This window comes from Narcine bancroftii, chromosome 11, assembly GCF_036971445.1.
Source record: "Narcine bancroftii isolate sNarBan1 chromosome 11, sNarBan1.hap1, whole genome shotgun sequence".
In the NCBI taxonomy this organism is placed as follows: Eukaryota; Metazoa; Chordata; class Chondrichthyes; order Torpediniformes; family Narcinidae; genus Narcine; species Narcine bancroftii.
This window is the reverse complement of record NC_091479.1, coordinates 32,325,464-32,347,527: the sequence shown is the minus strand read 5'-3', so window position 1 is coordinate 32,347,527 and position 22,064 is coordinate 32,325,464. Positions and strand designations below refer to the sequence as shown.

General features: G+C 44.7%; 1 long non-coding RNA gene across 2 annotated transcripts in view; it reads right to left on the bottom strand.

Annotated features, from left to right (window-relative positions):
* LOC138745715 (uncharacterized) overlaps positions 1-21,603 on the bottom strand; it is a 29,777-nt gene extending 8,174 nt beyond the window's left edge. Inside the window, exons 1-2 of one of the 2 annotated variants that reach the window (XR_011346439.1) lie at positions 21,436-21,603; positions 12,115-12,234 (exon numbers count right to left, since the gene is read on the bottom strand). This is a non-coding gene — a long non-coding RNA (uncharacterized lncRNA). The remainder of the gene's footprint in view (positions 1-12,114; positions 12,235-21,435) is intronic. The other variant, XR_011346440.1, reaches the window with a different exon arrangement.
* Positions 21,604-22,064: the final 461 nt, after the last annotated feature.

Here is a 22,064-nt window from a genome sequence, read left to right as displayed (position 1 = left end):
CCTCCTGCCAGATGCCGGATGTGGTATAGTCCTCCTGCCGGATGTGGAATGGGCCTCCATCCGGATGCCGGATGTGAAATGGGCCTCCTGCCGGATGTGGAATGGGATTCCTGCCGGATGCTGGATGTGGAATAGTCCTCCTGCCGGATGTGGAAAGAGCCTCAATCCGGATGCCGGATGTGCAGTGTGCCTCCTGCTGGGAAGGTAATTGTTTACATATTTTTTGGTCTCATGCACCTATTTCCACTTTTTGTGAAGATACCTTTCATATCTTGTCAGGTTCAGAATCAGGATTTATTGTCAAGAACATGTCCTAATATTTGGTGATTTGGGGCAGCAGGATGGAGCAAACATTCATCTTATAACCATCGTTCAGAACTAGACTTAAAAATAAAGTTAACAGTGCACAAAAAAGCAAGGCTGAGACTTTGGCTCATTGATTATACAGGATCTGGTGGCATCAGGGAAGAAACTGACATTGTGGCATTGACCTCTATTCCTCAGGCTCCAGTACCTTATCCAATGATAGTAGAGTGAGGAAGTTATGGTCTGGATGGTGGAGGTTTTCCATGATAGAGACTTTTATTTTAAGACAGCATGTCATGTATAGATTCTGACTGGAGTGAATTCTAGTGCCTGTGATGTTACAGGGAGAGATAAAAACCCTCTCGAAATTATGATTTTCCTGAGATATGGCACCTCCAAGCCAGGCAGTGATGCAACCTACCAGAATGATCTGCATAGTACACCTGTGGAGGTTAAGGTGTGTCTTCATTGCGATAATGAATCTCCTCAGGCATATCACACAATAGAGCCAATGGTGAGGCTTTTTTGTGAAAGCATCACCATGGACGCTCCATGACAGATCATCAGAGTTTTAATGCTTAGGAATTTGACGTTCGTGAACATCTGCACTCCTGAGACCTCCATGAAGACTGGGTCGTGTTCTTTTGACTTCCTGCAGAATCCAAAATCTTGTCCTTTGTTTTGTTGACATTGAGTGAAAAGTTTGATTTGTTAGCATCCAACCAGCTGATCTATGTCCTTCCTTCTTCGCTTCATCATTGCCATTTATTGTTTGCTGACAATTGTGGTGTCATCCGCCAACATGTCGATAGCAATGGAATTATGGCTCACCACACTCAGTCATGGGTTTACAGAGAGTAGAGCAGGGGGCTAAGCACACATCCTTGGACTGCGCCTGTGTTGATGATCAGTGGGGAAGAGACCTTGTTTCCAATTCGTCCTGACTGTAGTCTTCCAATGAGAATGTCAAAGATCCAATTGCAGAGTGAGGTACAGAGGGATAGAGTTAGTTGCTTTTTGACCAGCACTGAGGGAACAATGGTATTGAAGGATGTCCTGAAGTGGATAACTAATCTAATATTGCTCCTTTTGGATCAACAGAGACAACCTAAATGAATTGAACTATGAATTAACCACATGTCATCTCTTTTGCCTCCCTTGTTGATCGACGTTCAATATTGATGAGTTGGAAAGATGCTGTTGGCCCTAAAAACACTCAATTACGCTGTAATATGGTGGCAGGCCTTACTTTGAATTAATCAGATGTTCTTCCACAGATTCACATTTAAACATTCTGTGTCCATGGGCACCTTTAATTCAACATTTTTGTAACATTTAATCACTGGGACCTTGCTTTATATGTTTGTTTTCTTTAATGGTAGTGAAATTTTATGTCCTCACAAAAGAACTTCAGAAGGGAAGGTGAAGGAATTTGGAGTATCGTATACTCTTTAAATCATGTTCTATTAGACATATGTTATAATTGTTTAAATGTTTATCACTTTATTTCTGTTTGTTATGATATAATGGTTAGACATGATCAATTATTTTTATAATTTGTATTTTATCTGAATCTTCCTTTTTATGTATTACCATTGATTAATGGCTTCTGTTTGTTTCCTGTTTCTTAAAGGCCACTGAAAATATTTTAAAAGAGAGCCTCATGCCTTTGAAGCAATGGGCCTCCTGCCGGGTACCGGATATGAAAGGGGCCACCAGCCGGATGTGGAATGGGCCTCCTGCCAGATGCCGGATGTGGTATAGTCCTCCTGCCGGATGTGGAATGGGCCTCCACCCGGATGCCGGATGTGAAATGGGCCTCCTGCCGGATGTGGAATGGGACTCCTGCCGGATGCTGGATGTGGAATAGTCCTCCTGCCGGATGTGGAAAGAGCCTCAATCTGGATGCCGGATGTGCAGTGTGCCTCCTGCTGGGAAGGTAATTGTTTACATATTTTTTGGTCTCATGCACCTATTCCCACTTTTTGTGAAGATACCTTTCATATCTTGTCAGGTTCAGAATCAGGATTTATTGTCAAGAACATGTCCTAATATTTGGTGATTTGGGGCAGCAGGATGGAGCAAACATTCATCTTATAACCATCGTTCAGAACTACTCTTCAAAATAAAGTTAACAGTGCACAAAAAAGCAAGTCTCTGTCTTTGGCTCATTGATTATACAGGATTTGGTGGCATCAGGGAAGAAACTGACATTGTGGCATTGACCTCTATTCCTCAGGCTCCAGTACCTTATCCAATGATAGTAGAGTGAGGAAGTTATGGTCTGGATGGTGGAGGTTTTCCATGATAGAGACTTTTATTTTAAGACAGCATGTCATGTATAGATTCTGACTGGAGTGAATTCTAGTGCCTGTGATGTTACAGGGAGAGATAAAAACCCTCTCGAAATTATGATTTTCCTGAGATATGGCACCTCCAGACCAGGCAGTGATGCAACCTACCAGAATGATCTGCATAGTACACCTGTGGAGGTTAAGGAGTGTCTTCATTGCGATAATGAATCTCCTCAGGCACATCACACAGAAAAGCCAATGGTGAGGTTTTTTTGTGAAAGCATCACGATGGAGGTTCCATGACAGATCCTCAGAGTTTTAATGCTTAGGAATTTGACATTCGCGAACATCTGCACTCCTGAGACCTCCATGAAGACTGGGTCGTGTTCTTTTGACTTCCTGCAGAATCCAAAATCTTATCCATTGTTTTGTTGACATTCAGTGAAAAGTTTGATTTGTTAGCATTCAATCAGCTGATCTATGTCCTTCCTTCTTCGCTTCATCATTGCCATTTATTGTTTGCTGACAATTGTAGTGTCATCCGCCAACATGTTGATAGCAATGGAAATATGGCTCACCATACACAGTCATGGGTTTACAGAGAGTAGAGCAGGGGGCTAAGTACACATCCTTGGACTGCGCCTGTGTTGATGATCAGTGGGGAAGAGACCTTGTTTCCAATTCGTCCTGACTGTAGTCTTCCAATGAGAATGTCAAAGATCCAATTGCAGAGTGAGGTACAGAGGGATAGAGTTAGTTGCTTTTTGACCAGCACTGAGGGAACAATGGTATTGAAGGATGTCCTGAAGTGGATAACTAATCTAATATTGCTCCTTTTGGATCAACAGAGACAACCTAAATGAATTGAACTATGAATTAACCACATGTCATCTCTTTTGCCTCCCTTGTTGATCGACATTCAATATTGATGAGTTGGACAGATGCTGTTGCCCCTAAAAACACTCAATTCCTCTGTGATATGGTGGCAGGCCTAACTTTGAATTAATCAGATGTTCTTCCACAGATTCACATTTAAACATTCTGTGTCCATGGGCACCTTTAATTCAACATTTTTGTAACATTTAATCATTTGGACCTTGCTTTATATGTTTGTTTTCTTTAATGGTAGAGAAATTTTATGTACTCACAAAAGAACTTCAGAAGGGAAGGTGAAGGAATTTGGAGTATCGTATACTCTTTAAATCATGTTCTATTAGACATATGTTATAATTGTTTAAATGTTTATCACTTTATTTCTGTTTGTTATGATATAATGGTTAGACATGATCAATTATTTTTATAATTTGTATTTTATCTGAATCTTCCTTTTTATGTATTACCATTGATTAATGGCTTCTGTTTGTTTCCTGTTTCTTAAAGGCCACTGAAAATATTTTAAAAGAGAGCCTCATGCCTTTGAAGCAATGGGCCTCCTGCCGGGTACCGGATATGAAAGGGGCCACCAGCCGGATGTGGAATGGGCCTCCTGCCAGATGCCGGATGTGGTATAGTCCTCCTGCCGGATGTGGAATGGGCCTCCATGCGGATGCCGGATGTGAAATGGGCCTCCTGCCGGATGCTGGATGTGGAATAGTCCTCCTGCCGGATGTGGAAAGAGCCTCAATCCGGATGCCGGATGTGCAGTGTGCCTCCTGCTGGGAAGGTAATTGTTTACATATTTTTTGGTCTCATGCACCTATTTCCACTTTTTGTGAAGATACCTTTCATATCTTGTCAGGTTCAGAATCAGGATTTATTGTCAAGAACATGTCCTAATATTTGGTGATTTGGGGCAGCAGGATGGAGAAAACATTCATCTTATAACCATCGTTCAGAACTAGACTTAAAAATAAAGTTAACAGTGCACAAAAAAGCAAGGCTGTGTCTTTGGCTCATTGATTATACAGGATCTGGTGGCATCAGGGAAGAAACTGACATTGTGGCATTGACCTCTATTCCTCAGGCTCCAGTACCTTATCCAATGATAGTGAGTGAGGAAGTTATGGTCTGGATGGTGGAGGTTTTCCATGATAGAGACTTTTATTTTAAGACAGCATGTCATGTATAGATTCTGACTGGAGTGAATTCTAGTGCCTGTGATGTTACAGGGAGAGATAAAAACCCTCTCGAAATTATGATTTTCCTGAGATATGGCACCTCCAAGCCAGGCAGTGATGCAACCTACCAGAATGATCTGCATAGTACACCTGTGGAGGTTAAGGAGTGTCTTCATTGCGATAATGAATCTCCTCAGGCACCTCACACAATAGAGCCAATGGTGAGGCTTTTTTGTGAAAGCATCACCATGGAGGCTCCATGACAGATCATCAGAGATTTAATGCTTAGGAATTTGACGTTCGTGAACATCTGCACTCCTGAGACCTCCATGAAGACTGGGTCGTGTTCTTTTGACTTCCTGCAGAATCCAAAATCTTGTCCTTTGTTTTTTTGACATTGAGTGAAAAGTTTGATTTGTTAGCATTCAACCAGCTGATCTATGTCCTTCCTTCCTCGCTTCATCATTGCCATTTATTGTTTGCTGACAATTGTAGTGTCATCCGCCAACATGTTGATAGCAATGGAATTATGGCTCACCACACACAGTCATGGGTTTACAGAGAGTAGAGCAGGGGGCTAAGCACACATCCTTGGACTGCGCCTGTGTTGATGATCAGTGGGGAAGAGACCTTGTTTCCAATTCGTCCTGACTGTAGTCTTCCAATGAGAATGTCAAAGATCCAATTGCAGAGTGAGGTACAGAGGGATAGAGTTAGTTGCTTTTTGACCAGCACTGAGGGAACAATGGTATTGAAGGATGTCCTGAAGTGGATAACTAATCTAATATTGCTCCTTTTGGATCAACAGAGACAACCTAAATGAATTGAACTATGAATTAACCACATGTCATCTCTTTTGCCTCCATTGTTGATCGACGTTCAATATTGATGAGTTGGAAAGATGCTGTTGCCCCTAAAAACACTCAATTCCTCTGTGATATGGTGGCAGGCCTAACTTTGAATTAATCAGATGTTCTTCCACAGATTCACATTTAAACATTCTGTGTCCATGGGCACCTTTAATTCAACATTTTTGTAACATTTAATCACTGGGACCTTGCTTTATATGTTTGTTTTCTTTAATGGTAGAGAAATTTTATGTACTCACAGAAGAACTTCAGAAGGGAAGGTGAAGGAATTTGGAGTATCGTATACTCTTTAAATCATGTTCTATTAGACATATGTTATAATTGTTTAAATGTTTATCACTTTATTTCTGTTTGTTATGATATGATCAATTTATTTTTATAATTTGTATTTTATCTGAATCTTCCTTTTTATGTATTACCATTGATTAATGGCTTCTGTTTGTTTCCTGTTTCTTAAAGGCCACTGAAAATATTTTAAAAGAGAGCCTCATGCCTTTGAAGCAATGGGCCTCCTGCCGGGTACCGGATATGAAAGGGGCCACAAGCCGGATGTGGAATGGGCCTCCTGCCAGATGCCGGATGTGGTATAGTCCTCCTGCCGGATGTGGAATGGGCCTCCATCCGGATGCCGGATGTGAAATGGGCCTCCTGCCGGATGTGGAATGGGACTCCTGCCGGATGCTGGATGTGGAATAGTCCTCCTGCCGGATGTGGAAAGAGCCTCAATCCGGATGCCGGATGTGCAGTGTGCCTCCTGCTGGGAAGGTAATTGTTTACATATTTTTTGGTCTCATGCACCTATTTCCACTTTTTGTGAAGATACCTTTCATATCTTGTCAGGTTCAGAATCAGGATTTATTGTCAAGAACATGTCCTAATATTTGGTGATTTGGGGCAGCAGGATGGAGAAAACATTCATCTTATAACCATCGTTCAGAACTAGACTTAAAAATAAAGTTAACAGTGCACAAAAAAGCAAGGCTGTGTCTTTGGCTCATTGATTATACAGTATCTGGTGGCATCAGGGAAGAAACTGACATTGTGGCATTGACCTCTCTCTATTCCTCAGGCTCCAGTACCTTATCCAATGATAGTGAGTGAGGAAGTTATGGTCTGGATGGTGGAGGTTTTCCATGATAGAGACTTTTATTTTAAGACAGCATGTCATGTATAGATTCTGACTGGAGTGAATTCTAGTGCCTGTGATGTTACAGGGAGAGATAAAAACCCTCTCGAAATTATGATTTTCCTGAGATATGGCACCTCCAAGCCAGGCAGTGATGCAACCTACCAGAATGATCTGCATAGTACACCTGTGGAGGTTAAGGAGTGTCTTCATTGCGATAATGAATCTCCTCAGGCATATCACACAGTATAACCAATAGCCCTTTTTTTGAATGCATCACCATGGAGACTCCATGACAGATCCTCAGAATTTTAATGCTTAGGAATTTGACATTCGTGAAAATCCGCAGCCTTCTTTGTTTATTTGGTGTTGCTTCTGGTATGTGTGAGTTGGTCATTTCCCCAGTAGTCTCTTCCTCCTGCTTGATGTGGAATCCTCCAAATCCCAGATGCCGGATGTGGAATGTTTCTGCTGCAAGATGCCGGATGTGGAATGGTCGGCCTGCCAGATGTGGAATAGTCCACCTTTCAGGTGCCGAACGTGGAATGTTCCTGCTGCTAGATGCCAGATGTGGAATAGCTTTGCTGCCATATGACAGATGTGGGATGGTCCTCCTGCCAGATGCCAGATGTGGAATTGTCCGCCTACCAGTTGCCAGATGTGGAATGGTCCGCCTGCCAGGTGCCAGATGTGGGATGGTCTGCCATCGAGATGTGGAATGGTCTGCCTGCTAGATGTGGAATGGTCCACCTGCCAGGTGCCAGGTGTGGATAGTCCATCTCCCAGATGCCAGATGAGGATTGGTCAGGTGCCTGTTGTGGGATGGTCTGTCTGACAGGTGCCGGATTTGGACTGCGCCTCCTGGCGGATGTCAGCTGTGTAATAGTCCTTCTGGATGTGGAAAGGGCCTGCTAAAGGAAAAGATACTTTGGGGAATCTCCGATGTTCTTCTACCTTGATCACATTTAATCTATCTCTGCTTATGGGCTCCTTTTATTCAATATTTTCCTAATTTATGAGATCACTAGAAACTTGCTTTATTATTTTGTGTTTTACTTTAAAGGTAGTGAAATGATTTGTACTTACCCGAGAAGTTCAGAAGGTGAGAGGATAGAATTTGTCGTATTATATAATTTTGTGACTTTTTACAATTCGCCATGTTATAATTGTTGAAGTAATTTACAACCTTGTTGTCATTTGACTGTTATGATATTGTGTTTATATAATAGTTTGATTTCTCTTCTCTAACTCTTTCTTCTTTCTGTTTCCAGGTGCTCAATCATTTATCCAACATCCTGTGGACCAGACACTTTCAGAATTTGGAATTTTTTAGAATGTAAAATAATAATATCAGTGGTATTTATAAGTACATTTAAGCTGTTTTCAAATGATCAAAAACAAAGGCACGTCCCAACTAGAAATGCCACTGCACAGGGTGGGGTTACAGTGGCCCTGGGTAGTGGGGTTACAGTGGCTCTGGGTAGTGGGGGTTACGGTGGCTCTGGGTAGTGGGGTTACGGCAGCTCTGGGTAGTGGGGTTACGGCGGCTCTGGGTAGTGGGGTTACGGCGGCTCTGTGTAGTGGGGATATGGCGGCTCTGGGTAGTGGGGTTACGGCAGCTCCGGGTAGTGGGGTTACGGCGGCTCTGGGTAGTCGGGTTGAGGCGGCTCTGGCTAGTGGGATTACGGCGGCTCTGGCTAGTGGGGTTACGGCGGCTCTGGGTCGTGGCGTTACGACGGCTCTGGGTCCTGGGGTTACGGCGGCTCTGGATCGTGGGGTCACTGTGGCTCTGGGTCATGAGGTTATGGCGGCTCTCAGTCGTGGGGTTACGGTGGCTCTGGGTCATGGGGTTACGGCGGCTCTGGGTCGTGGGATTATGGCGGCTCAGGGTTGTGGGGTTACGGCGGCTCTGGGTAGTGGGGTTACGGCGGCTCAGGGTAGTAGGGTTACGGCGGCTCTGGCTAGTGGGGTTACGGCGGCTCTGGGTCGTGGGGTTACGGCGGCTCTGGGTCGTGGGGTTACGGCGGCTCTGGTTCGTGGGGTTACGGCGGCTCTGGGTCGTGGGGTTACGGCGGCTCTGGCTAGTGGGGTTACGGCGGCTCTGGCTAGTGGGGTTACGGCGGCTCTGGGTCGTGGGGTTACGGCGGCTCTGGGTCGTGGGGTTACGGCGGCTCTGGATCGTGGGGTCACTGTGGCTCTGGGTCATGAGGTTATGGCGGCTCTCAGTCGTGGGGTTACGGTGGCTCTGGGTCATGGGGTTACGGCGGCTATGGGTCGTGGGATTATGGCGGCTCAGGGTTGTGGGGTTACGGCGGCTCTGGGTAGAGGGGTTACGGCGACTCTGGGTAGTGGGGTTACGGAGGCTCTGGGTAGTTGGGTAAGGGCGGCTCTGGGTTGTGGGGTTACGGCGGCTCTAGGTCGTGGGGTTATGGCGGCTCTGGGTAGCAGGGTTACGGCGGCTCTGGGTAGCAGGGTTACGGCGGCTCTGGATCATGGGGTCACAGTGGCTCTGGGTCATGAGGTTATGGCGGTTCTCAGTCATGGGGTTATGGTGGCTCTGGCTCGTGGGGTTACGGCGGCTCTGGGTCATGGGGTTATGGCAGCTCAGGGTTGTGGGGTTACGGTGGCTCTGGGTAGAGGGGTTACGGCGACTCTGGGTAGTGGGGTTACGGCGGCTCTGGGTAGTTGGGTAAGGGCGGCTCTGGGTTGTGGGGTTACGGCGGCATTGGGTATTGGGGTTACGGTGGCTCTGGGTAATGGGGTTACGGCGTTTCTGGGTAGTGGGGTTACGGCGGCTCTGGGTAGTGGGGTTACAGTGGCTCTGGGTAGTGGGGTTATGGCGGCTCTGTGTAATGGGTTACGGCAGCTCTGGGTAGTGGGGCTATGGCGTCTCTGGGTCATGGGGCTACGGCGGCTCTGGGTCATTGGGTTAAGGCAGCTCTGGGTCGTGGGGTGACGGCGCCACTGGGTGGTGGAGTTACGGCGCCTCAGGGTGGTGGGGTTACGGCAGCTCAGGTTAGGGGGATTAAGGTGGCTCTGGGTAGTGGGGTTACGGTGGCTCTGGGTAGTGGGGTTATGGTGTCTCAGAGTCGTGGGGTTACAGTGGCACTCGGTAGTGGGGTTACGGTGGCTCTGGGCCATGGGGGTTACGGTGGCTCTGGGATGTGGGATTATGGTGGCTCTGGGTCGTGGTGTTTCGGTGGCTCTGTGTAGTGTGATTAAGGTGGCTCTGGGTAGTGGGGTTACGGTGGCTCTGGGTAGTGAGGGTTACGGTGGCTCTGGTTAGTGGGGTTACGGTGGCTCTGGTTAGTGGGGTTACGGTGGCTCTGGGTCGTGGGCTTACGGTGGCTCTGGGTTGTCGGGTTACAGTGTCTCTGGGTTGTGGGGTTATGGCGGCTATGAGTGGTGGGGTTACGACACCTCTCGGTGGTAGGGTTATGGCGGCTCTGGTTAGTGGGTTTACGGCGGCTCTGGGTCGTGGGGGTTACGGTGGCTCCGGGTCGTGGGATTTTGGTGGATCTGGGTCGTAGGGTTACAGTGGCTCTGGTTAGGGGGATTAAGGTGGCTCTGGGTAGTGGGGTTACGGTGGCTCTGGGTAGTCGGGCTACGGTGACCCTGGGTAGTGGGGTTACGGTGGCTCTGGTAGTGGGGGTTACGGTGCCTCTGGATAGTGGGGTTACGGTGGCTCTGGGTCATGGGGTTACAGTGGCTCTGGGTCGTGGGGTTACGGTGGCTCTGGGTAGTGGGGTTACGGCGGCTCTGGATTGTGGAGTTACGGCGGCTCTGGGTCGTGGAGTTACGGTGGCTCTGGGTAGTTGGATTACGGTGGCTCTGGGTAGTGTGGGTACGGTGGTTCTGGGTAGTTTGGTTACGGTGGATCTGGGTAGTCAGGTCACGATGACTCTGGGCATTCGGGTTATTGTGGCTCCGGGTAGTGGGGTTACGGTGGCTCTGGAGAGTGGGTTTACGGTTGCTCTGGGTGGTGGGGTTATGGTGGGTGTGGGTAGTGGGGTTATGGTGGCTAGGGTAGTGGGGTTACGGTGGCTCTGGGTAGTGGGGTTACGTTGGCGCTGGGTAGTGGGGATTACTGTGGCTTTGGTTAGTGGGGTTACGATGGCTCTGGATAGTGGGGTTATGGTGGCTCTGTTTAGTGGGGTTATGGTGGCCTGGGTAGTCGGGTTACGCTGGCTCTGGGTAGTGGGGTTAAGGTGATTCTGGGTAGTTTGGATATGGTGGGTCTGTGTAGTGGGGTTATGGTAGCTCTGGGTAGTGGGGTTATGGTGGCTCAGGGTGGTGGGGTTGCGGCGGCTCTGGATGGTGGGGTTATGGCGTGGTGGGGTTATGGTAGCTCTGGGTGGCGGTGTTATGGCGGTCTGGGTCATGGGGTTAAGGCAGCTGTGAGTAGTGGGGTTACGTTGGCTCTGGGTCGTGGGGTTACGGTGGCTCTGGGTAGTGGGGTTACGGCACCTCTCGGTGGTAGGGTTATGGCGGCTCTGGTTAGTGGGTTTACGGCGGCTCTGGGTGGCGGTGTTATGGCGGCTCTGGGTAGTGGGGTTAAGGCAGCTGTGGGTAGTGGGGTTACGTCGGCTCTGGGTAGTTGGCTTACGGGACTCATTTAAGGATTCTTATGTTTAGACTTTAATGATTTTTTTCCAATGTATTGTACACTTTGTTTACAGTTCTTCATGTGTTTACATGTGTATGTTGTGTACAGTTTTTTAGACCTCCAATAAGTGGTATTTGTGTCTGTCCAGAGGAAAAATGAATCTCTGAGTTTTTATGTGTGTACTTGTCAATAAATCGGAATCTATATGGCACCATTTGTTCCCAGTTGTTCTTTATTTGTTTCCCTGCGTAGGTTGAGTTGGTTCTTTTTGGCATGACCAAGAAGTGGTAACTCTGCCTCGCCTACAGGAACAAGAATCTCAGGGTTGAATGTGACGTCATGCACTGAACTCTGACAGTCAATCTGTAGTTGGCCCAAAGGGCCTGTTTCTAAGCTGGGAAACGTTATGACTCTGTGAAAAGATCTAAGTGGCGGGAAATAATTTTTTTCAGGGAATGCCACAGTAAAGTCTGGAAATTCAAACTGCGTTTAATTGTAATGATTCAGCAAAAATATGAGGAGAATTAGGATCAGTTGTTGGGAGAGAACAGGGAAGCAGAGCTCAAGTCCCCTCCTTTCCTGTCACAAGGAAATACAAGACCACGAGAGAAGGTCCCATGGACATTGAGCCATGTACACGGTGCACAGGCTTTGTTGGGAAGAGTTGGAGCTGAAGCAGGGGCCCTCAGCAAAGCCACATCTGTCCCCATCTTTATAACCATCCTGACTGGGACTGTTGGAACCCTCCTTATTTGCTCAACAGCATTGAACACAGAACATTCCAGCACAGACCGGCCGTTCAGTCCACAATGTTGTGCTGACCGACGTAAACCTACTCCATAACAATCTAACCTACCTTACACCCGTCACCCTTTATTATCCTTACATCCATCTGCCTGTCAAAGAGTCTTCAATGTCCCGGTTGTCCCAGCCTCGATCACCACCCTCGCCAATACATTCCAGGCAGCACCACTCTCTGTGTGGACAAATGAAAGAGTCAGATCTCTCTCACATTTCCAAGAGTTAAGATTCAATTTATTGCCATGTAATAAAGACAGTGCAACATTACACAAAATTTGTTTTTCATCTGCTGTAGGGCAGACAGATTTGACATTGGCAGAAATTGCTTGAAGCACCTCTTTAAAGTCAGAGAAAGAGAAGCAAATGAGACCTCCCCAGAGTCACTGAGCGTCCGTCAATTTGCCTTCAACCCTCCCATAGCCCCTGTTACCACACAGAATCTAGTCCAAACCATCAGCAGCTTGAGCTCCAGACCTGAGCCCCCATCACGATGAGGAACCCTTCAGGGACCTCGGCCCCCTCTCTCATCCTGCTTCAGATCCCTGTATCCCCTTCGGCCAGTCTTGAGCAGTCCTGTGAATCCCTCAACTGCACTTGTCAGCAGCTTCCCTCGAATCGCCCCCCCGCCCCCCTGCCTGTGGGTTCAACGACAGAACCCCTCTCTGGGCTGCCGCTGTGATCCTGTCCCAGGGGTCACCTCCTCTGCATCTCCTTCTTAAACCGGGGTGGGCTCCCCATTTCCTGGTGCCCTGAGCCAGTCCTCTGCTTCCCCGAAGTCTCTCACCTCTCCTGGCTGCTGCCAATCATAGGCCCTGCTATCCTGGAGGCGGCCCCCACGGCTGCAGTATTCTTCAAATAAAACCAGCGTCAGGTCAATGTACAGGTTTTTAAAGCCTGTCCGGATCCAACAGCATTCAGACTGGATGGTAGGAGCCCACAACGGAGCCCTGGGTTTCTGCTCTCCATGGGTCTGCAGTTCTGCCAGTGCTGCCATGTTCTCCCAGTCCCAGCTCTCTGAACAGTCAGGGTACCAAGGCTGTGTGGAGAAGCAGGGGAGTGGGGCGGTGGGAGAATGGATCAGTTCATGATGAAATGGTGGAGCGGACTCGATGGGCTGAATGGCCGACCTGCTCCTAGGTCTCATTGTCTCATCTTTTGCAAAGTACAGACATGGTTTTTAAACCAAAACACACAATTTGTAAATCACAGTTTGGGCTTTTCAAATGAAAACTGCCCACATTTCGGCCCTGCAAAGTTGTGGTTTTTGACCCTAAAACACCACACATTTTGTCAAATACAACCTGATCTTTTGGAAAAAAAAATCACTGTGCACTTTCCTGCAAAACACAGCACAGGCCCTTCGGCCCTTGATATTGTGCTGACCCATATATTCCAATACAAACATTTCCCGACCCACTACCAGTGAATCCCAATTCACTGCATTCACCCCTTCTTGTAGAATTTAGGGTCTGTGAATGAAGACAGATCATGGGTTCAGAAGAAAAGTTGAAAAATATACATTTACAAATTTACAGAATTAAGCGATGCGGGGACCTGGAGATCCTGGTGGAGCACCTTAGCACTGGGGGGGGGGGGGGCCTTAGGCTCCTTGGGTCTCCTGGTCCCCTTGTGAGGGAGGAGAGGTGGGCTGGTCCTCTGGCTCAATGGTGGAGGGGGATGCACTTTCCTCCTGAACTGGATCCCCCGAGGCCCTGACTGGGGGCTGTGAGAATGAGCTCCGTGACTTGCAGGGCACCTGAGGCAACAGACCCTTTGATCTGGTGGTTGCCAGGTCCTGATGTAGACCGTGTTCTCCCTCCCATCCGGGTATCCACAAAGGCATACGTGGGATTGGTGTGGAGCAGGTTCGCCCTTTCCACCAGGGGGTCGGTTCTTGCTTCTCCTCACGTGCTTCCTGAGAAGGACTGGACCCGGAGTGGTGATCCAGGTTGGGAGTGTTGTTCTCGATGTCGACCTACTTTCCAAATTGAGTAAGAGCTTGTGACGAGTAGTGTTGGTCATGGTACATAGTAGCGACTGGATGGAATGGAGCGCCATAGGGAGGACTTCCTGTTACCCCTCACCAGCAGGTGGCTCGTCACTCATAAAGGATGAATATAGCTGGGACACCTGAACAGTGCTCTAACAAACCTTTCCCAATTGATCTCCCAAAAACATATCTATATACTCTGTCACACATTGATGAAGTCCACAATCAGCTCTTTGACGCAGACAGTGGGTGTTATATTGCTTCAGCCAAGATTTCTGTCTCCGTCCTGTGTGCTGACCCATTGACCCTTTTTATACAGTGCACTGCTGTGGTATCATTTGCTAATAAGTGATTGGAAAATGTAATTTCTGAATCAGTCATAGGTCCAAAGAGAATAGAGCAGGAGATGGAATTGGCCACCCTGTGACTCTCCGCTCCTGATTGTGGAGGAGATGAGTTTACCAATCCGTACTCTTTGGGGTCTGAAGGGAAGGAAATCCAAGTGGTCAAGTCACCTTTATTTATCATTCAAACCATTGCCATTAATATCACAGGAAAGATGAGAGAGGGTTTCTCCAGGAACAAGGAGCATATTGACATAAATCGGAATGAACTATTAAGTCATAAGACAATTTTTTAAAAAACCCACGAAAACAAACCCATGATATACGAGTACACATATGTTCTCGGAATAGAGGAGCCTGATGGCTTGCGGATGAAAGCTGTTACACAATCTGGATGAGTGGACCCGAAAGCTCCTTCCAGATGGAAGAATGGAGACCATTTCCAAGAAGGGTGTGTGAAGTCTTTCACCATATTATTTGCCTTCCACGTGGATCTTGTCTTGTAGATGTCCATCATGGCAGGAAGAGAGCCCTCAATGATATTCTCTGCTGATTCCACTATCCTCTGGAGGGTTTTAAGGTCTGAGGTGGTACAGTTTCCAAACCAGAGTGTGATGCAATGGCTCCGAATCCTCTCAATACATCCTCTGTAGGATGTCGTGTGGATGGAGGTTGGGAGATGAACTTTCCTCTGCCTTCAGAGGATGAAGAGATGCTGCTGGGCTTTCTCGATAATGGAGCTGGTGTTGAGGACCAGGGGAGATTCTCCACCAAACGCACACCAAGAAACCTGGTCCTTTTCACAACCTCAATGGTGGAGCCGTCAGTGGTCAGTGAAGAGTGATCCTTCGGGCCTCACTGAAGTGGACAACTATCTCTTTGATTTTATTAACATTCAGATATAGACTGTTGGCTCTGCACCAGTCTGTTAGCAATTGCACCTCAACACTGACTCATTATTCTTGCAGATAAGGCCCACCACGGTCGCATCATCAATGAACTTGAGGATATGGTTTGAGCTGAGTCTAGTTCCACAGCCCGGGCGAGGTGGGGAGGGGTGATGATCTGGGAAGTCCTGATTGTGACCCAGAATGCTTGAGATCTCCCCCACAGGATGTCAAGAATCTAACTGCAGAGGGAAGTGTTTAGGTCCAGCAGGTTCAACATCTCCATCAGGTTCTGAGGTCTGATTGGGTTGAAGGCTGAAGTGAAGTCAATGAACAACATTCCAACAGACCTGTGTTTGCTTCCAGATGGGTGAGGCTAAATGGAGGGAGGTGGTGATGGCATAATCCATAGAGCAGTTTGATCAATATACGAATGGCAGGGGGTCCAGTGAGGTGAGCAGCAGGAGGTTTATGTGCCCCATGATGAGACTCTCAAAGCACTTCATGATGGTAGATGTAAGTGGGGCAGGGCAGCCGTCACTGAGGCAAGAACTGATGACTTCTTCGGCCCAGGGACGATGGTGGTGGCTTTGAAGAAGTAGGAACTGTGCCCCTGTAGAAGCACAAGGTCGACTGGTGCTCCTCCGTCTTCTGTCTGGGCTGTGGTCATTCAGGCACAGGGCTTGTGACCTGGTTTATGGTGGCCTCGTTCTCTCATTGTCCGCCAAACACATCGGCATGGGCTGCGACTGTCCTGGGATTTGAGAAGTCCTCGTCTGCTTGCAGGAACGGGATGTCCTCTGGCATTTGTTCGAGGTAGGCTTGCTCAAGCATCAGGCAGGGTCTGTGACCTTCTATCAGTGCAAGCATCACGTCCATCAAGGCCAATTTTATCAATACAGTCATCTGTTCTAGGAATAATATAACCATCTGTTTTAGTTACTGAATTAACCTTCCTGTAATCTGTACAGAATCTAATAATTCCATCTGGTTTCGGTACCAGAATACAAGAAAAAAAACCTTCTGAGTTTGAAGGTCTAATAATGTAATTTCTCAACATATATTCCACCTCCTGATCCATGACTTTACTCCTTAATGTATATACTATATAGGTCTGTCCCCCAGGCCATTGAGGTGCATCAGCCTGGCTGCGTGCTGCCGACAGGAGAGTCTTTCTTTTCTTTTTCAATCTTTTTATTATTATTATAATTTATAAACACATACAGTTCAAAGAGATATAAAAAAAATACATAGTAAGTAATGAATTAATACAGAGATATTAAACAATAATATTACAGAATAAAAATATATCATAAAAAAAATTTGATCAGTTTAGGGTGTGAACTATCTCTAAAAAAAAGATATAATTAATAACAATATATGAAAAAAGAGAAAAAAAAACCCAAAAAAGAAGAAAAAACAAATCTGAATTTAAAAAAAACTTTAAAAAAAACTTTAAAAAAAACCCTACAGATATAGCTAAACCACGCCGATCACTCCGATCTCATCTTACAGCCCAATTATCATACATAATCATAAAAAGAAAACAGAGCCAGATCAACTCACCACAAATGAAAATATTGAATAAATGGTCGCCAGGTTAACTCAAACTTAGAAGGGGATTCATAGACAGAGTTTCTAATTTTCTCTAAATTTAAACATAGTATGGTTTGGGTAAACCATTGGAAAACAGTGGGAGGATTTACCTCTTTCCAATTTAATAGTATAGATCTTCTAGCCATTAGTGTAAGAAAAGCAATCATACGATCCGCAGGAAGAGATAAATAAGTCAAATCTATCATAGGTAATCCAAAAATTGCAGTAATGGGATGTGGTTGTAAATCATTATTCAAAACAGTAGATATAATGGAAAAAATTTCCTTCCAATAATTCTGTAAAGAGGGACAGGACCAAAACATATGTGTAAGGGAAACTATTTCCAATTGACATTTATCACATATAGGATCGATATGAGAATAAAAGTGATGGAGTTTATCTTTAGACATATGAGCTCTATGAACAACTTTAAACGGTATTAGTGAATGTTTTGCACATAGAGAAGAAGAGTTTACCTGTCGCAGAATTTTATTCCAATTTTCATTAGAAATATGAAGGTTGAGTTCTCTTTCCCAATCATTTTTAAACTTTTCAAAAGTCCCAGAATTTATTTTTGTAATTATAATTTAGATATCACACCTTTTGGAGGGAATTTTGAATATAGTATATCCTCTAAAACAGTCGTAGTCTCCCGATTGGGAAAAGAGGGTAAAGTCGAAACTAAGAAACTCCTAATCTGCAAATCTCGAAAGAAATGAGATCGAGGTAAATCATATTTCATGGATAATTGTTCAAATGACATGAAAGAGTTATCCAAGAATAAATCCGAAAAGCATGTTATACCTTTAACTTTCCAGAGTAAATAAGCTTGATCAATTAGAGAGGGATGAAAAAGAAAATTTAGTACAATAGGAGTTTCCAAGATAAAATGACTTAGGCCAAAAAATCTCCGGAATTGAAACCATATACGTAGTGTATGTTTCGCCATTGGATTATCAATTTGTTTATATAATTTAGTAAGAGTAAAAGGGAGAGCAGCTCCCAAAATAGAGCTAATTGAAAAATTTTGTATCGGATTAATTTCTAAATTTACCCAATGGGGATTTAGAGATAATTCTGAATAATTCAACCAATACCTTAAGTAACTAATATTAATTGCCCAGTAATAAATTCTAATGTTGGGTAATGCCAACCCTCCCTCTAGTTTAGATTTCTGTAAATATTTTTTCCCCAATCTAGGATTCTTGTTTTGCCAGATATACGAGGACAATTTAGAATCGACCTTATCAAAAAAAGATTTAGGAACAAAAATAGGTATAGCTTGGAATATATATAAAAATTTAGGTAAGATCATCATCTTAATAGCATTAATTCGGCCTATCATGGATAGGGATAATGGTGACCAAGGAGAGTCTAAAGATGCTGAGGAGGAGGGTTTTGAGGGCGATGTACTTGTCCTCCTCAGAGGGATCATCGATCAGATCATCAACTCTGGCTGCTGTTTCCTTGCTGAGGCACTCAGCATGTGCTGGAACACACATGGTGATCTGCCGGAGTTGAAGCTCCGCCTCCACCTGCCTGATCCATGTGCGGGGCCGGTGGGTCCAGAATGGGGGAGCTTCACAGAGACAGTGCTGATCGCCGAGGAATCCATTATTTGAGACCAGATGTCATCTGGGCTCTGCAGGGTCACCAATGTCATGGCCGCTACACACAGAAAACACCACAGGACTTGATGGAATTTCCAGGACAATTGTTTAATTGAATTTGGAGCGCCCCAATTTAAGGCCAACGTTTGTTCTGCCCCACGCAGTGGTGACGTCATTAAGTGGCCCGGGACACAAACTGAGGCCACGAGGCAATAACAAAGCCCTGACAGCGCCATCTTCTTCAGCTGCCCCGCCAGCGCAGCGGTACAAACAGGGCCGGTTCATTCACAGAGATGTGCACCACCACCAAACCTTATGATGAGGATAAGGGGAGTGGAGAACCATCTGTTTCAGAGGTGTTTGCTGTTGAGAGGGTTGAAGAAGTTATCGATCATAAGATTATGGCAACAAAATCTTGTGAGGGTAACCTTAAAGAAACCATGGTTCCTGAGCGCCTGTCGAACTCAGCAATTTTGGAAAATTTGGAGGAAAAGTTAGGTCATCTTAAATCACAAGAAACAGATGCAATTGAAGGAAGTAATTTTGAAATTTACAGATTTGTTCCTGATGTGCCAAAATAAACATATCAGTGATTTATCATGATGTAGACGTGGGAGAAGCAAGTCCCATGAATAAACACCCATATAGTATATACATTAAGGAGTAAAATCATGGATCAGGAGGTGGAATTTACGTTGAGAAATGACATTATTAGACCTTCAAACTCAGAAAGATTTTTTTTCTTGTATTCTGGTACCGAAACCAGATGGAATTATTAGGTTCAGTTCAGATTACAGGAAGGTTAATTCATTAACTAAAACAGATGCTTATGCTATTCCGAGAACAGATGACTGTATTGATAAAATTGGCAAAGCTAAATTTCTTACTAAGTTGGATTTGTTGAAAGGTTACTGGTGTCTGTCTTTAACTGGGAGAGGAAAGAATATTTCGGCTTTTGTAACTCCATCCGGTTTATATGAGTATAACATGTTACCTTTTGGCATGAAAAATGCCCCTGCTACATTCCAAAGGATGATTAATTTGGTAATCCAAGGGTTAACTCATACAGATGCATATATTGACAAAGGGGGTGATGTGGCCATCTTGGGTCTGTCCTCAGGGTGCACCGGGATCTGGTGATATCCGCACACCAGGTCAACCTTGGAGAAAGCCCTCGCACCGTGCAGTTTGGCCGTAAAGTTCTGGATGTGAGGGATGGGGTAACGGTCAGGAATGGTTGCCTCGTTGAGTCGTCGATAGTCTCCGCAGGGATGCCAGCCGCCGGAGACACACTAACCTGACAGATTGACACTGTGGAATCCTTGATGAAATTGAAACTTAAATGCAAATTTCCCTAACTACATTCTGGTTTCTGGTTGAAAAGTACATATTTCAACTTCTTTAACTGTTTTACAAGTGCTATTAATATTTAAACATTACAGTTCATAGATGTCAAAACAATGTTTAATCATTTCCCAAAAAAGCAGTTATTTTAATGTTTGTAGTTTCATTTTAGCATTTGTATTATATTTTTTTAAAATAGAAATGAGGATGTGAATTTCCTGATCTACATTTTGTTTCTTGTAGAAAAGTATTTTTTTCCAACCTCTGAGAACGTTTCACATATGAAATTAATTTATATACAACACAGTTCATAGTTTGTGAAAACAAAGATAAAACTTTTCCCAAAATAGCATTTATTTTAGTGTTTGTAGTTACATTTTAGCACATATTTAAAATTGAAATGTAGATGTGAATTTCCTGATGTACATTTTGTTTTCTTGAAGAAAAATCGTTTTACATTTGCTGTTAATTTATACACAACACAGTTCATAGCTTGTGAAAACAAAGATTAAACATTTCCCAAAATGCCATTTATTTTAGTGTTTGTAGTTCCTTTCCATTTTAACATCCCAATTTTATACTCTGAGACTCAAGAACTTTACAGGTTGATACTGTGGAGTTCACTTCCATAAAAATGTCACACTTTGAAACTCACTCACATCACCAGGTCACACTGTGAAAATTATTCACATACCAAGTTTACACTGTGGGACTCACTCACATAACATTTTCAATGTGGGATTCACAAAGTAAACAAGATTATACTGTGCAAATCTCTCACATACCAAGTTTACACTGTGGGACTCACTCACATAACATTTACAATGTGGGATTCACTAAGTAAACAAGATTATACCGTGCAAATCTCTCACATCCCAAGTTTACTCTGTGGGACTCACTCACATAACATCTACAATGTGGGATTCACTAAGTAAACAAGATTATACTGTGCAAATCTCTCACATCCCAAGTTTACTCTGTGGGACTCACTCACATAACATGTACAATGTGGGATTCACTAAGTAAACAAGATAATACTGTGCAAATCTCTCACATAACAAGTTTACACTGTGGGACTCACTCACATAACATTTACAATGTGGGATTCACTAAGTAAACAAGATTATACCGTGCAAATCTCTCACATAACAAGTTTACACTGTGGGACTCACTCACATAACATTTACAATGTGGGATTCACAAAGTAAACAAGATTATACTGTGCAAATCTCTCACATACCAAGTTTACACTGTGGAACTCACTCACATAACATCTACAATGTGGGATTCACTAAGTAAACAAGATTATACTGTGCAAATCTCCCACATACCAAGTTTACACTGTGGGACTCACTCACATAACATTTACAATGTGGGATTCACAAAGTAAACAAGATTATACTGTGCAAATCTCCCACATACCAAGTTTACACTGAGGAACTCACTAACATAACGTTTACAATATGGGATTCACAAAGAAAACATGATTATTCTTTGGAACTCACTCACATCACAAGGTTACACTGTGGAACTCACTAACAAAACATTTTCAATGTCGAACTCCAATTAGAAAACAAGGTCAAAAAGTGGGACTCACTCACTTACAAGGTTAGACGGCGGGTAAAAATCACATCACATGTTCATTCTGATGAACTCATTCAAATAACAAAGTTACATTGTGGAATCCGCCTCAATAAGAAAGATAAACTGGAAGAGTCATGTAATGGAGTAGTGGCCGGTAGGAGAATACCAGCCCTCTCCAGAAAAAAAGGAAATAAGTGAAGAAAAAGCAAAGCCCCTGTCTTGGGTAAACTTATACCTCTCATTTTGTTCATTTTAGATTGGTCACAGTGTTTGAGCTACCGAAAGAAAATAGACACACACAACGAGAGCAGTTCAGTTTATACAAATGTTTATTACTAATTCAAAACCTGATTTCACACTACAATATGCAAGCCCTTCCCAATTATACTTATCAACGCTTGGACTGGTCCCAACTGCCGAAGCGAGGCAATGACTGCACACTTGTAGTAGGTTGTCAGGGCGCCGGTAGCAGCTTCTCCACCTCCCCCAACCGGGACGTTGCTTGGACTCTGGCTGTTCTTCCTTCTTGACAAGGGGTGTTCCCACCCCTCGGAGTGTCTAAACTTAAGCAGCAGGACCACAGGCTTATATACCCCAAAAACAATTAATCATGCGCCTCCTCCTTCTAACATTTGTCAGTCAAAATCAAA